The sequence below is a fragment of the Neopsephotus bourkii genome, unplaced genomic scaffold, assembly GCF_033783945.1.
Source record: "Neopsephotus bourkii isolate Nb327-2 ecotype Australia unplaced genomic scaffold, CSIRO-AGI_Nbou_v1 NB_168, whole genome shotgun sequence".
NCBI classification, from domain to species: Eukaryota; Metazoa; Chordata; class Aves; order Psittaciformes; family Psittacidae; genus Neopsephotus; species Neopsephotus bourkii.
Window position 1 is genome coordinate 18,034,705 of NW_026900684.1, and position 14,166 is coordinate 18,048,870.

General features: G+C 38.8%; 1 protein-coding gene across 4 annotated transcripts in view; it reads left to right on the forward strand.

Moving 5' to 3' along the window:
- The window catches only part of SH3D19 (SH3 domain containing 19), an 82,679-nt gene that overhangs the window by 1,077 nt on the left and 67,436 nt on the right, over positions 1 to 14,166 (forward strand). The gene's annotated exons all lie outside the window — the stretch shown is intronic.

The following is a 14,166-nucleotide window of genomic DNA, read 5'->3' on the forward strand; positions in this document are numbered from 1 at the left end:
TGAGGTGTGAATGTAAGCATTTCTTTTTCTGTCAGCATAAAATTCCCTTCAGAATGAATCGTTTTCATAAGGGCTGTTTCCGGTGAAAATATCAGCCATACAGTGTATTTAAAGTTGAATTCCAAATATTCCGATTTTGTATAGTTCTGATACAACCTTAACGATATAGCAGCTGATACAATTCATGTGGTTTTGCATCCATAAGCAACACTAAATTGAGTGTTCCTTTGTAGATGACAAAAACACAGCAATTTGAGGGACTGGGGGGGACAACTCGGGACAGGCAGGTCCTGTGGCTTCCGGTGACCCTGCACATGGCACTGGATAGCTGGGCAGGTGCAGGATTAGCAGGAGCCAGTTGAGACCATTGTGGCTTGGCATGTGTGCAGGGGTTTGCCTTCTCTAGGTGAAGGGTGCAAAAAACCAAGTGTTGGCTCCTGAATCGTTTCCTCAAGAGCTGAATGTTCACACTGCTAGTCACAATGTCTGGGTTTTAAAGGTACTTCTGGAGATTTTTATTAGCAGAAAACATACAATTGGTTCTGCTGCTTTTATATATATATATATACATACATACATATTATATATATATATAACTTTGCTGCCTTCTTGTAGAGCAAACCTTGTTCTCATGGTTTGTCTTTAGCACAGTGCTACTATCAGTAATAAAGGACCTATGTCCTTTTTTTTAAACTTTTATTATTACCTTGTCCTGACAATCCCTCTTTGAAATGGGCCAGGCACTGTTTACATTAGTAGTGTAAAGTATGTGTGAATGAATGGCATTCTGCTTTAGCTGTCTCGCCTTCTTTCCATCTGTTCGCAAGACTCTACAGTCGAAAACAGAATCTTCATGCCACATGAAGATTCCCAGCGGAGCTTTCTTAAGGCAACTGTGAAGAGTATCACCCAAAGTGCATGAGTTTGCTGTTCTTCCTATATTTGACAATTCTCTTATGCCTCTATTTATAAGCCTATTGAAAATAAGTGGGGTGGTATTTTTTGTTTTTGCATGTAATACGCAGTTACACTACCAAAACGGTAATGTAAATAGGTGTTAGATAAGCCTGCTGGATATTTTTGCAGGGTCTAAGAAATGTTGTAGATGCATCTTTGCAGACAGTCAATTTAAGCATTTCAGTCTGTTAAACTAATTGTGAATGTGAGCAATTTAAATTTCTGGTATGTGCAGCTTATGCACGAAAGTTCATAAGGGCAGTTGTTCACCTTTGTCCTGCACGTATAAGGCTTGTATACAAAGTGGTAGTTGAAAGGTGAAAGTTCACAAATGCTTCTGTCTTACTAAACACTCAGACATGTAATTAGCGATGTTTTATTGGAGGACCAGAACACAGGAAACTGTGAAACAAAGAAGTAGTATTTTCCCTGGAAGCTAGTCACAGTTGTGCTACGCCACATACTGTAGGATGAAGCCAGCTAAACTAATCTAACAGCTTTTTGCTGCTGGAGGTGTGATCTCTTCTGTGGATGTTCACTTCTGTTCTCTTCTGTGTGTCAGCTCCGCTGCTTGCCCGGCCTGCTGGTGAGTGGAGTTGCCAAAGTTGTGGTTTGGTGGCAGCCTGGGCTGATCTACCCAGTAGCTGCTGAGGGCTCGCTTGGAGCTCTTGTGCTCACTGGAACCTGCACCAACCTGTTCTGATACATTGGCTGAGCTGAGAACCATTTTTCTTGTCCTCTTCAGTGGATGGGAGTCTGCTGATTCAGCTGTCTGGAATGGTTTTGTAGAGGTTGTGATGAATGTTGAAGCTGGCACAAGGGAAAGAGTAGGAACATGCAGCCGGAGGGAGGTAAGAGACTATGCCAGTGAGGAGTTAGTTTGGCTGAGGTTGCTGCGAAACTGCAGCCTGCAAGCTGTTAGAGATCTGCTCATGTAGGGGTTTTTATTTGGTTGTTTGGGAGGTCGGTTGGTTGGTTAGTCATTTTTTGTTTGTTTCTGGATTGGGGGCATTTTTGCTGGTTTAATGAGCTGAAGAGGCTTGTTTAAGCACTAGACAAGTGGTAGAGCTGATGTTAAAGCAGGAAATGAAAACTTGGAGACATGAGCAGATGAGATTGGCAGGACCATCCTTGTCCATGGAGCAGGTGTAGATAGCTCAGGTGACTTGTCTGATTGTTTTTGCCCCACTGCATGTCATGGCGATGGAAATGTTTTTCTGAATTCAAGAAAAATTCTGGAAAACCTGTGAGAAGATGTTAAGTAGAGAAATCTGAGACTGTTCTAATGAAATTACTTTCCCTTTGAGAAAATGAGTATTTGATTATTTTTTAATACATGTATAGTATCATCTAAGTGATAAGAAGGAGAACTAGGATACAATCTTTACAAATTCAGAAGAATAAAAGTAGCTGCATGAGTTCATTAAACTGAATTATCTGGTCACTTACTGTGGGAAAGGAAGCCACTCTTGATGGAAACCTTTAGGGATTTTTTACTGCTATATAAATAAGTAACATAATTGATTTCTACCCCTGTTGTTGCTTATTTCTGTCACATACATTATTGCTCTGGGAAGTAATAAAAAATGCTGGAATTTTTATGTTTAGTGGTTTTATTTAGTTTGATTTTAATAAAGTGGAAGCAAAAAAAAAAAAAAAACCCCAAACAACCAACAACAGCAAAAAAATGAAACTAAAATCCTATTTCCTTACAGACTTACGGGCTCTCTCCAGCCTAACTTTGGACCTTAATCTGGTGTGCTTTTCCATTCTGACTAGCTTTTTATTCTGTGACTACTGACTAACATAAGCAAACTTGCAGGAAAGTTTATAGTGAATGTAGTTAATCTTAGTTATGAACTACATTGGTTAATTATGTGTCCTTGCTGCTGCGTTAGGGCTGAGGGAATATCTCAGTATTCTGATGTTATCTAAAGTGCACAAGGCATTCTTAACATAATCAGTGTCTGTATTATTTCACTTTGAATTCTGGTCAGTGTTCCTTGAGAAAAAATAGCCCATTATGGATGTGGCAGATGTTTCTTTACTTAGAAATAAAATAGAATTGCCCAATATAGAAGTCAATAATGAAATTTATTTGGGTTCATAATGAAGAGCTATTGGGATTTGTACTTTATTGTGTGGTTAAAAGTACAGATGGTCAATAATACAAGGCAAGGCTTTGACTTAGTTTAGTATTGCTCTGTTTTACTTGTCACAAATGCTTGTCTGTGGTTTGTTCCCACACAGTGGCTGTAAATTTTGCACATTTTGCTATGCTGACTGAAATATCTCTGGTTTGGTTTGTTTGTTTGTTTGTTTTTTGTCTACACCCTCCTTCCTCTCATTTCTCTGTAGCGTTCCAGATGTTTTCTGGAACCTTTTAAAATCTATCAGATAATTTTAGACTATGGCTGAAATAATCTATTTGTGGTTGGTTGATCGACTGAGTCCTTTGTTGGCGTTTGCTTTGTTGGCTATTTTTTTTTTTTCCAAAACAAGATCTAGTTCAGAGTTGGATCAATTCGTTATGCTTCCACAACTCCCACATCAAACTGGTGCTGACTTGTTTTGGAAGCTGAGAACAATGAGCTGTGTCCAGTATAACAAATTAAGGTTGACTATTTCACTGCTCAACATGCTGAGAGGTTATGGGGGTACATTTGTGTAGTGTATCTGATGAAATTCAGTGAACATGAATTTGCAAGCATCATGGACTTTTTACAGATAAATGAATGCTCACCAATTGTTTCCATGTTAATGCAAAATATATATTAAGAAGTAAAGAAAAAGATGGTCTGAAATTTTTCATGGATCATAACATGAACATCTTGACCTTAGTACTTCCTAAGGGGTGCTGGTGACTCTGGAGCAGAGAGAAAGCATGATTAGGGGAAAGGTGACTCTTAAGAGTTAGTTGCTGTGTTCTTAAAATTATAACTAAATCTTATATTTAAGAAGCATAAAGATCTGCATCTTACAGAATGGAATTCAGCTTTGTTCAGTTGGAAACTTCTTCCTCTGCATGCCTATGTTCTTTAGTGCTGATCTGGAAATTGCTCTGCTTGTCCATAGTGAGGATAGCCATTATTGCCTCTTATTCAGTGAAGAATGAGTGGGGGATGTATGTGAGCAGGTATTTGTTTTACGTATTTGATCAGTATTCTCAAATGGTCAGGAAGCAGTAGGATTGATTGTCAGCTGGGTGTTTCTCTTCCATCTTTCTCTGGGGATTTAGTCTATTTTGGTTTTGTAGTCCCAGTGGAGGCTGAAGGGCTTCAGTTTTAATAATTGCCTGGGACACCACCAAGGTAAAACACTTGACATTTGAGGAGCACAGATAATGTAGCTCTGCTGTAATAATCTCTAACTGGTGCTGATACGTTGTATCATGCAAGTGTTAAAAAGATTACCCGATTAGGCCTTTTCCATAGCCAGTTTAAGATGATGCACACATTTCCAATAAACTTCATAGGCTTTGAATGTAGCTTGCTTGAGGTCACTGTAAGACACTAGCTAAAGCTTTTATGGAAGTTAAATATTGTAGCCTATACATGGAAATTCACCAACATATCTTGAAATTCAAGTGTACTGTCAGTGGCAAGAAAAAAAACTGTTTGCAGTTATTTGGCCAAGAGTGTAAACTGAACCACAAAGAATGTTATGTCTTCTGAAGAAACAATTCTTCTGGATATGAAGGCTGCTCTAAGAAAAATAGCAGTAGCTTCTGATAGTCTACACAGTGATTCCCTAGCCAAGGAAACTGTAGAAGGACAAATAATAAGTATTATAAATAAGTATTAATGGTAGTAGTAAATGATGAAATGGACCTTCTTCATTTAGGTTATAGCCAGAGCAAGGCACAAAAATGTATTGTTGCATAAGGAGCAGTGAGTCTGTAACCAGAGAATAGCCCACTGAGTTATGGTTGCCTAAAGACCATGCTGTTAACCGTGTTGCAAGCAATCATTTCCTGTCAAGGTAACAAATGATAAATGGGTTGTTGCATAAGGAATGGGGATGGGCAGCAAAGGGCAGAATGAATCATAACTTCATTGCAAGAAGCTTTTATCATAGTGGTGGTTGTTTACAGATGGAAAAAACTTTAATATTTGTAAATAAATTTGCCAATGTTTACTTTTTGAGAGGTGAACCTTGATTTAAAATCTGGGAACCACAGAGAAGTAGTGTTGACTCTCCATTAAAAACTGATATATCTGTGTGTTGCTTCAACAAGTATCTTGTACAATATGTGCAGTATGAAAAATTTTTGATAGCTCTTAAAGCCATTTGACATAAACTTCTGTTGATGCTTATTATCTGTAGTTAAATACAGTGCTTTACATTTAGCATGGCTTAGTTTCTCTGCTTTGATGATTTTGTGTCTGTGGCCATGGAAGTGAGCTCTGAGGTCACCTGTTCCAGCCTCATGCTTGAAGCAGCACTGTTGCCAAGGCTAGAGTCATTCAGCCAAGGCCTTGTCTAGCTGTGTCTTGAAAAGTCTATCAAGAGGGGTTTGCAGCAGGTTCTTTGCCTCCTCTTTGCCAGACTATGGAAGTTCAGCCTCTTCAACCTCCTCAATGCGCAGTCCTGCTTTACTTACTCGGGTTCTCAAACTGCACAAAAAATGGAGTGGAATGGCTTTGTTGCTGGCCAAGTTGTTTTTTTTTACCGTTCTCTTGAAAATCAGCATGCACCAAAGTTACTGAAGTGTTCCAACAGCCAACTTGGGAAGACAATGTATCGTCTGTTTATCTGTGGTTTATGCTTGGCAAGTATCCTTCCCTTCAGTGAAGGACAAAAATAAGTTTTGCAGGAAAGTACAGATTAAGTGGTTGATAGCACATAGGAAGAAAACTTCCCTTTGAACTGTATGAATTTTGAAAGACAGGTTTTTATTGATATTGGTATTTTTAAATTGACCATATGTTGTAGTGCTGTATTACATTAACTGCTTCAGGTGGTGTTGTAAATCAGCAAAGATTTGTGTGGTTTTCATGTGTTATTCTAAAAACATCAGTTTGACATTCTGACTTAACAATTTAGGATCTTCTTGCAAGACTTAATGGAATTCTAAATAAGGTTCTTCAAAGATGAACTTAATTGGTTTATGAAGTCTTGCATATGTTACAAAACAAATCTATACGTGCTTTCTATGGCTATATGTAGCTGTGTTTGAGTCTGGCTCGAAGGGCTGGCTCAAAGCAAGGCTGAAAATTTGCATACCATAGTAGGAGATGAATGTAGCAGGTCTTATTGTTTGTGTCTTTCCTATTGCCTTTTTTTCCCTTAAGCGTTTGAAGAGGTTGTATTTATTTTGTGTGTGGGTCACCACTTCAGTCAGGTTGTTCAGGCTTTTGGAGAAAATGTTACTGGATCAGAACATGCAGAAGATTTCAAATGACTGACATTGTTGCTTCTGTAACTAATAGGGTGTACCACCTCCCCTTTTTTAGAGCCATGGTAGTAGCTCTTATGTGCCCCAGTGTGCAAACTGGAAAAAGACATGGAGCAAAAATTTTATAACTTCATATTCTTAGGAATGTCCTACTGGATCAAACAAAAGATTCAACTGCTCAGGTAACCTGTTTCTTACGATTGCCTACAAATGTCTTCAGGAAAGTATGTAACCAATATTGCCTATTTGATTTTTGTTTCCAGAAGAGGTTCCTCCCCCTCAGTCAATGTCTTAGCAACTTCTTGGAGGATGCATATGAGAGGCCCTGCTGTATTTTTGCCAATGGATTTATCTTTCAGAAGTTCAGTTCCTCGTTTGAATCCACTTACACTTTTGATCTTCAAATCTTACATGGTAGTAAGGAACACAATTATTCATTACATAAAATCAGTTACTACCTTTTACATGCTGGTGGGTATTTTTACTGGGTATTCGTTAGTTCTTGAATTGCAGTGATAAATTTATCATTGATATTTTGCTTTTTGAACATGATTTTGAGGATGATAATTCACACTGTTAAAAACTTGGGTAAATTTTCAAGCATTATTTCCTACAAAGGGGTTTCTGATCCATTCACCCTCTAGATAGAGTATTGTATGCATAAAAGAAATCATTTGTTGTTTGTTTTTTTTTTCTTCAGCTATAACATTTTGCTTCTATTTAGAAGAGATCAGCTAAAATTAATATCAGTTGTTTTCTTCAGGTGATACATTTGTATTCATCGTGCAACTTGCATTAAAACCTGAGCACTCAATATCATAGATGTGCACATGAAAATTGGTTCAGGCTGTGCACATCTCTGCTAAATCATTCACAGTAATATTTGACTGTGCAGTGTGCTGTGATGTTATTCATTATTAAAATATTGTTGGCTCATCTGTTGGGACATAAACACCTGGAAAAAAGCTCAGCATTCTGATAACTTTTTCATAATAAAGTAGCTCCATCAGTGTGCTGTATTCATGTTATAACTGTCTGTACTGTAAATCTAGGGTGCAGAAACTAATAGAGATGTGAGACTTGGGATCAAAGTTAAAGTTATGGAACAAATATTTCTCCTTCTACCTAGTACTTTGAAAATAGCATTTTCAGGTGCCACATTTTTTCTGAAGGCAAATGCTGTAAGATTTGTCATTTGTCATATGCTTGCCAACCTTTGCAAGTATGTCTGACAAAACACCCAGGGTTCTCCTGACTGTAACAGTGAAGTTCACCTGAACAAGGAGTTCTTGAGGGTAGGACACTTGCTGCAGTCTACCACATATGTTGTTTAAGCAGGTCAAGACAGTGCTTGGAAGAATGGGACCAATGTTGCAGAATGGTGAGATGGGATAATGCTGCAGACCTCATGTATCCAGTGCTCATGAGCATAACTTCATGATGACAAAAATACGGTTTTCTATGCTGGTGTGGGAAGCTTGCTGTAGATCACCAGTATCAGCTCTGGAAAGTGCATGGTAGCTGCTGCCATGACATTAGGCACGTTTCATTTCTCTAATTGCTGTTCACTAGCTTGATGTTGGTGGATGCATTATCAAGCACTATTTAATTGAGGTGTGTCATGGCATTTTACTCATGGCATCATAGCAATGTAGAAGTACTTATTAGTATATTTACAGAGGCTGGATGCCTCTGACAGGATGTGTAGGCCTTTTAGGTGTGTGCACAGGACAGGAGTGGGAAGAGGAGAGGTCTGGGAGCATGTGGAAGGAGAGGTATCTCTCCAAGGTACTACAGAATTGGAAGAGTCTTTACCAGCATTACCAGAGGGCTTGTGAACCCTGGGTTTGTCTGTGCTAAACACAGGATCCTTTGTTTTGAGGGCTTATGGGTGCTTATGGCTTTGCCATCATTTTGCTGGTCATTTTAAGTTGCCTTATGGTTTTTGAAGTCTCTCATTGAACAGTAGGAAAACTGTTTCATGTTACCATGAATGGCAACTGAATGGATGGATTTTGTGTTTAGAAGACTGATGACATGTTGTCTGATGTCAAGGCTAGAGACAGCTGAAAGAATTATAATAGCTGCTTTTTCTATTGTGTATGTTTTGAGAGGCTAGAAGAAGGGGGAAGTACAGTTGCTAAGTATTTGGAAAAACAGATGTGAAAGCTCTGTGAAATACTGTAATTTCTCAGGAGCCCAGAGATAGGTGCAGTCAGCTTTTGTCTGAAGTAAAAGGGTCACATGCGAAAAATGAAAGGTGTAGGTGTTTAATATGAGGGGTTGTTTATAAGGCATTTATTGGAATTATGACTTACTGATTTCATTTTGTACACAGAGAGGCCACAGTATTTTTACTCTGATTTGTATGTTTTTTAAGTTGTTGGAAATCAACCATATTTTCAATTTTTAAATAAAATATAATATGCCAAGCTGTGTGTTCTGGAACCTTACCTATTTTTGCTGAGCATCCTTGAATATCTTACAGAGTGGTAGAAAATCCCTGTGGTCTGTAGAGGTTGTCTGCCTCCTTTCATCACAGCAGGTGGTGTTTCTATTCTGTGACTTGTCATTTCCTTGTTTGGCCCCCCCTTTTTTCCACCTATCTTCCCTCTTTGTAAACCATTGTTATCTTTTTCAGTTTTAGGGCTTGGGAGGAAATCTGTATGTTCCCCACTGGTTAGGCATGCAGACCTGTGTTAAGAAAGTAATGTCACTGATGTCCAGTGACTGCATCTTTCTGTCCTTGGCACAGTCGCATAGGACCTGTGGGCTGCTGCAGTAATCCTCTGATCTTTGGCATTCTTACGGATTAGCCGGAGCTTTGGTGCACTCCCACTGTTTGAATTTGGCTTCTGTTTCAAATTCCTATCTCAAGTTGTAGTAAAACCCTAATTTAGTGTTGGTCATGTGAGTCTGTGCACCTTCATTTTCCCATGGACATGGAAGGCATGGCTGAGTGATCACATTTACTACACAGGTGGGCCTTCTGAAGGAGGTGGTGGAATCCAAGGTGGTGCAAGGGATTCAGCTATAGTGACTTCTAACCTGGATGTCCATCAAGAACCAAAGAGCACACATATGCAGATTTACACGCACACATGTTGTACCAGTAACAAAGGAGTCATAGGTTCCTTAAATGGGATTTGGTAGATGTTTAACGCTTACCTTGGAATAGATGTGGATAAACTCATCACAGCCCTCAGTAAAATGTCTTCAGAATGCCAGGTGACTCACGTCTTAAAAAATGAATTTTGGATGCTGGTATCTATGTTATGAAATGATATGGATTAAAATATTACATATTTCAAGAATAAACAAGCACTGGGCTTCCTGTTCTGTGGAATACTATGAGTTGCACAACTTCTAAGCATGTGCTCAAAGCTAATGGATGAGGGTTATCTCAGGTAGCAACAATTTATCAATATATACCAACATTATTGAACAAATCAAATTCAAATTAATCCCTTTTATGATGTTTCTAGATCTTGTAATGTTTATTTTATGATAAAGTGCAAGAGACCTTTTGGGGAATAATCCATTTTGTGATACTCAAGAAAAATCCAATGCATGTGAGAAGCAATTCGCCTTCCCAGTACTTTTATTTCTGTGTGGCTTTTGGGCACAATTACCCCTGTCACTGGAGGAAAATATTTTGTTAATAGGCTATTTTCAAATGCACTTCTCTAGAAAATCAGTACTTGCAACAAAGTCATTGAGGTTTAAGAATGTTCTCTTGGTGTTTATGTGAACTGGGTAAATGACTTGGAGATTCTTTCATAATAGGTAGTGACAAGGGACTGCAAAATATTCCAAGAACAAGCTATTGAGTATTTCAGTGGTATCTTGCGAGAAAAAAAATACTGTTGTTTGCCTGGTTCATTCTTCTGTTTTTATAGAGGTTGTGCTTTTATGGCTGTGTGTGTTGCAGTCTTTTAATAAGTAAATTTCTTTCTCTCTCTGTCATTTCATCCCCTCTAGTCTCCAAGTTCCTCTCTTAAGTTCAGACCTCTGCACTTGCACTCACCAGAATGTCTGATTCCTAAATAGAAAGCAGCATCATCTCTACTGCTGTCAGTGGCCTCACAGGGGGAAATAATCAAGAAAGGATTTTTCTTGTTTGTTTTAAAGCTGAATTAGTTTCCTATGATATTGAAGTGAGAATAGCTTCTGATGAATTTATATGCAGCACATTACTGTGAATCTGTGTCTCACCCACAGTGCACTTCCATTATGCACTTCTAAGTGCGTAATGCATAAGATCATACTGGAGTCATTTGTTGTTGAGGTTTGCTATCTCAACAATAAAAACATACTGTTTTGGATAAGCAAATTCAGGAAACTTTTAATTGCCCAATGGGAAGGGATTGTTGGGTTGGCGGGGAGGATGAGAAGGGTGGGATTTGCAGAGTGTTTTCTATCCAAGAATAATAGAGCATAGTAGGTGGAGATTCCTTTTTCTGAAAGTAGTAAGTTAGGGTGTGATTTCTCAGAAAGTGTAAACAATGATCCAAAATGTATACAACAAAAGCTGTTTCTGCCACACATGGTTTTGTACTTTGTAGGTCAAAGGAAATTGCTTAAACGGTGGAAGTGATATCCCCTGCAGTCATAGCCTCAAATTATCCTGTCTGTGGCCAGGAATGCATAGGTTTAGGAAACTGTTATCCAACAGAAAAATACACAAGACAAACAAGCCAAATGCGCTATAGAAAACTTGAAGTAAATGGTTCTTATTTTCATCATGATTGTCTTAGTCAGTCAACAACAGTATTTCTCTGTGCACATCTTAGGTCCCCAGGTATGAAGAGTGCCTTTGATAAGTGTGGTAAAGGGCATGTTGTGACAGGAGAGTGTACCTACGCACAGGTGTTCAAAGCTGGAAGCTCTTTTAGTGCTGGTCCACAGGCAGGGCAAAGCCCTGAGCAGCAAAATATTTGAATACATTTAGATTTGGCATATGGTGTATGAATGCTTATAAGATAGTCTTTTAATACAGTGTTTATTCACACATGTCTAACTGTATTGCATTTATTATATGTCATCTATCAACACCCTATGGCAGGCAGACATACCATAAAACTGATCTCCGTTGTCTAGTTGAGGAATATGCAGAGTTTCTACAGGCATGCTAAATCTCTGGTTTGGGAAGAAAAAAATAATACCATGCTCCTGAATGGTTAATTTCGTTTTACTGGCTGTTAGCAACATCAGAGAAATGTTTTTTAGAAACATAGACCTAACATTTCTGAGAAGCCTAGGAAGAAAGGGATTTTGTGATTATAAACCCTTTGTGTCAGAAGGTTTGAGTGAATTGGTGTTTTTCTCATGAAAGTATAAAAATAGAAAAGTATTAAGGCTTGTCTTGAGTTGCTCCTTCTGTGATCATGATGGTGTGCAGGTATTTATGTCTTCTTGTACCTGAAGTACATAATCTAAGAATTATATTGCACTAATCGCTGGGATGTCTTGTATGAAGATGTGGGGGTTTGTACTTACAGAATTTGCTCATTTCTTGCAAAAAGAGCTTTAGAAAGAACTGTATCCTAAATTTCCCTCTTAAAAAAAGTCTGGTAGAAGGTACAAGTGTGGTAACATGCATATCTGCCTATACTTGATTGGGTATCTATTTTGTTTATCATTCATGGCTCGAGAACAAGACCAGTTCCCTGTGCCGAGTCTGGTCTAGGTTCTTATAATATGAACCTTTTTGGGAAGTGGTGAGAGCTTACACAGTCTGTTTACTTTCTCTCTTGTTTCTGCAATCAGCCCCACTCTTAAGCTGGCATGTATGTTCACACTGATGCATGCATACTTTTGTTGTTGCAATGAAGGAGTAACATAGGAGGAAGAATGAGGGGTTGGAAATTTAGGCTCACAGAACCAAATCAGCAGCAAATGTAGCAATGGCAAATGTGTCATCTGTTGTCCAGTAATATTTTTTTTTGCTTATATATTGTAAAAGTGCACAGAAGGCTTTAAAGGTGACTGTAGTTAATCTCTTCAGCAAGTTAAAGAATGTGGTCTTTGGATAATTACAAGTTTTTGGTCACTAGGCTTCAAGAACAATACTCCACCACAGACGCTGAATGCATTCTTAGGTGCGTGTTGGGGTCCTCCCACTGAGAGCCATCTATAAGTTGTTCTTAAGAGTGGGGAAAAAAACATTACTCCAAGTATAAAAAACTGCAGGGGTGCTTTGTGCTTACAAGTCTGGGGTGCTGTTTAGTATTAAAAGTGACAGACAAGTGTAATTTCATTTGGGGGGATTATAATGTTTTGTTTTTTTTCCCTGCAATGTGCTGCTCCGGAGTTCAGCAGCATGCTGTAGAATTTAAAGCAAGTATAAAAACTATCTTTACAATTACAAATTTGAGTGTGTCCTGGTTTTGTGGCCGTTTGGAGTAAAGGGAAAGCTATACATAAACTAAATGAAGAAGGTGTCTTCCAAGCTGCTTATTAATCTGCCCTTGAACCTTCTTGTGGAGCAATGGTTGTTCTCACGAGGGCCTGCACAGCCCAGGATTAGAGCTGAGTGAGACAGCCTTGAACTCTTTCTGACTCAGCTGAGCTGGGGAGGCCTGGAGTCGAAGAAATGTAAGCAGAACGCTGAAACAGGAGCTTGCTGGCCACAAGGAATGCACCGCTTATCACAAGGCATGCACCCTGCTGTTGTAGAGATATGTGTGTAAAACTTAGCTTAGCCAATAGCAATGTATAGACAGGCGCGTGAAACACCTTCTGCCTTTTAAACAACAGATAAGGGACTCTGGTGGTGTAATGCTAAAATACATAAATAAATGCTCAGTTTTATGGGTTTTGTTGTATATCAGTTCCTAATAGAATTGAGTGAAATTTATAGTAGATTCTATGCAGTGGAATTAATTTGCATTGTTCTGACTCCTTACCTGAAAGAAGTGCTATAAAAAAAAGAGTTACTTCGAGCCACAGTGTGCCTTAATAGGATGGAAAACAAAAAGATTGCAGTATTGATGGCAGTTACTGCTTATCTCAGTGCGAATAAAGCAACTAGTGTTAGAAATCCTGCACAAATGCAGATCTTTTCCACACTAATGCACAGTTTAGTTTGAATGAATTTGAAATGGAGAAATTTTAAATGGAAAAATGTGAGGCTCTTGACCTGATGCAGTTGGCTAACAGGGACTGTTGGGTAAAAGTCAACACATGGTACCAAAATACTCATATAGTAGGATCCATTGCATTTCTACATGATGCCTTGTAAAGTTGCTGCATCAATCATAGCATCTACATTTGGTGAGGCCTGGAGGCTTACAAAAGTATGCTCGTTGGGGATTAATGCATTCAGGTTAGGACAAGGCGCATAACCTTTTTCGACAGTTGCCTATTGTGAGAATATGGCTTCTCTGTATATTTTGTACTTCCGTGTTGCCAGCACTGTGTAAAAGTCCACTTTCCCATTGCTTGGTTTATCTAGAGGATTGCTATTGTTACAGAAATGTTGTTACAAGCATCTTGTTACTTCTGATTATGAAGCCACTGCTGTGCTGTCAGGGGCGAAATCTAACAGAGATGGACATAACTACATGTTTTCCTGAAGAGTATTATGATATCCTGCTCCCTCTGGTGGCTGCTCAATTCAGGACCCATAATTAAGATAAAAAAATACAGTATTTCCCAGAAATGGAAATGCTATGTGCCCCTCTTTGCTCCCTTCAGTCAGTTCATCTTTTAAAAACTGTGGGATGGGGGCAAGAGGAGGGAGGAAGTTCTACTTTGAGAGGTAACTGCATTGGAAGCTCCCCAGTAGTTTGAAACAGCAGAACGGGTGT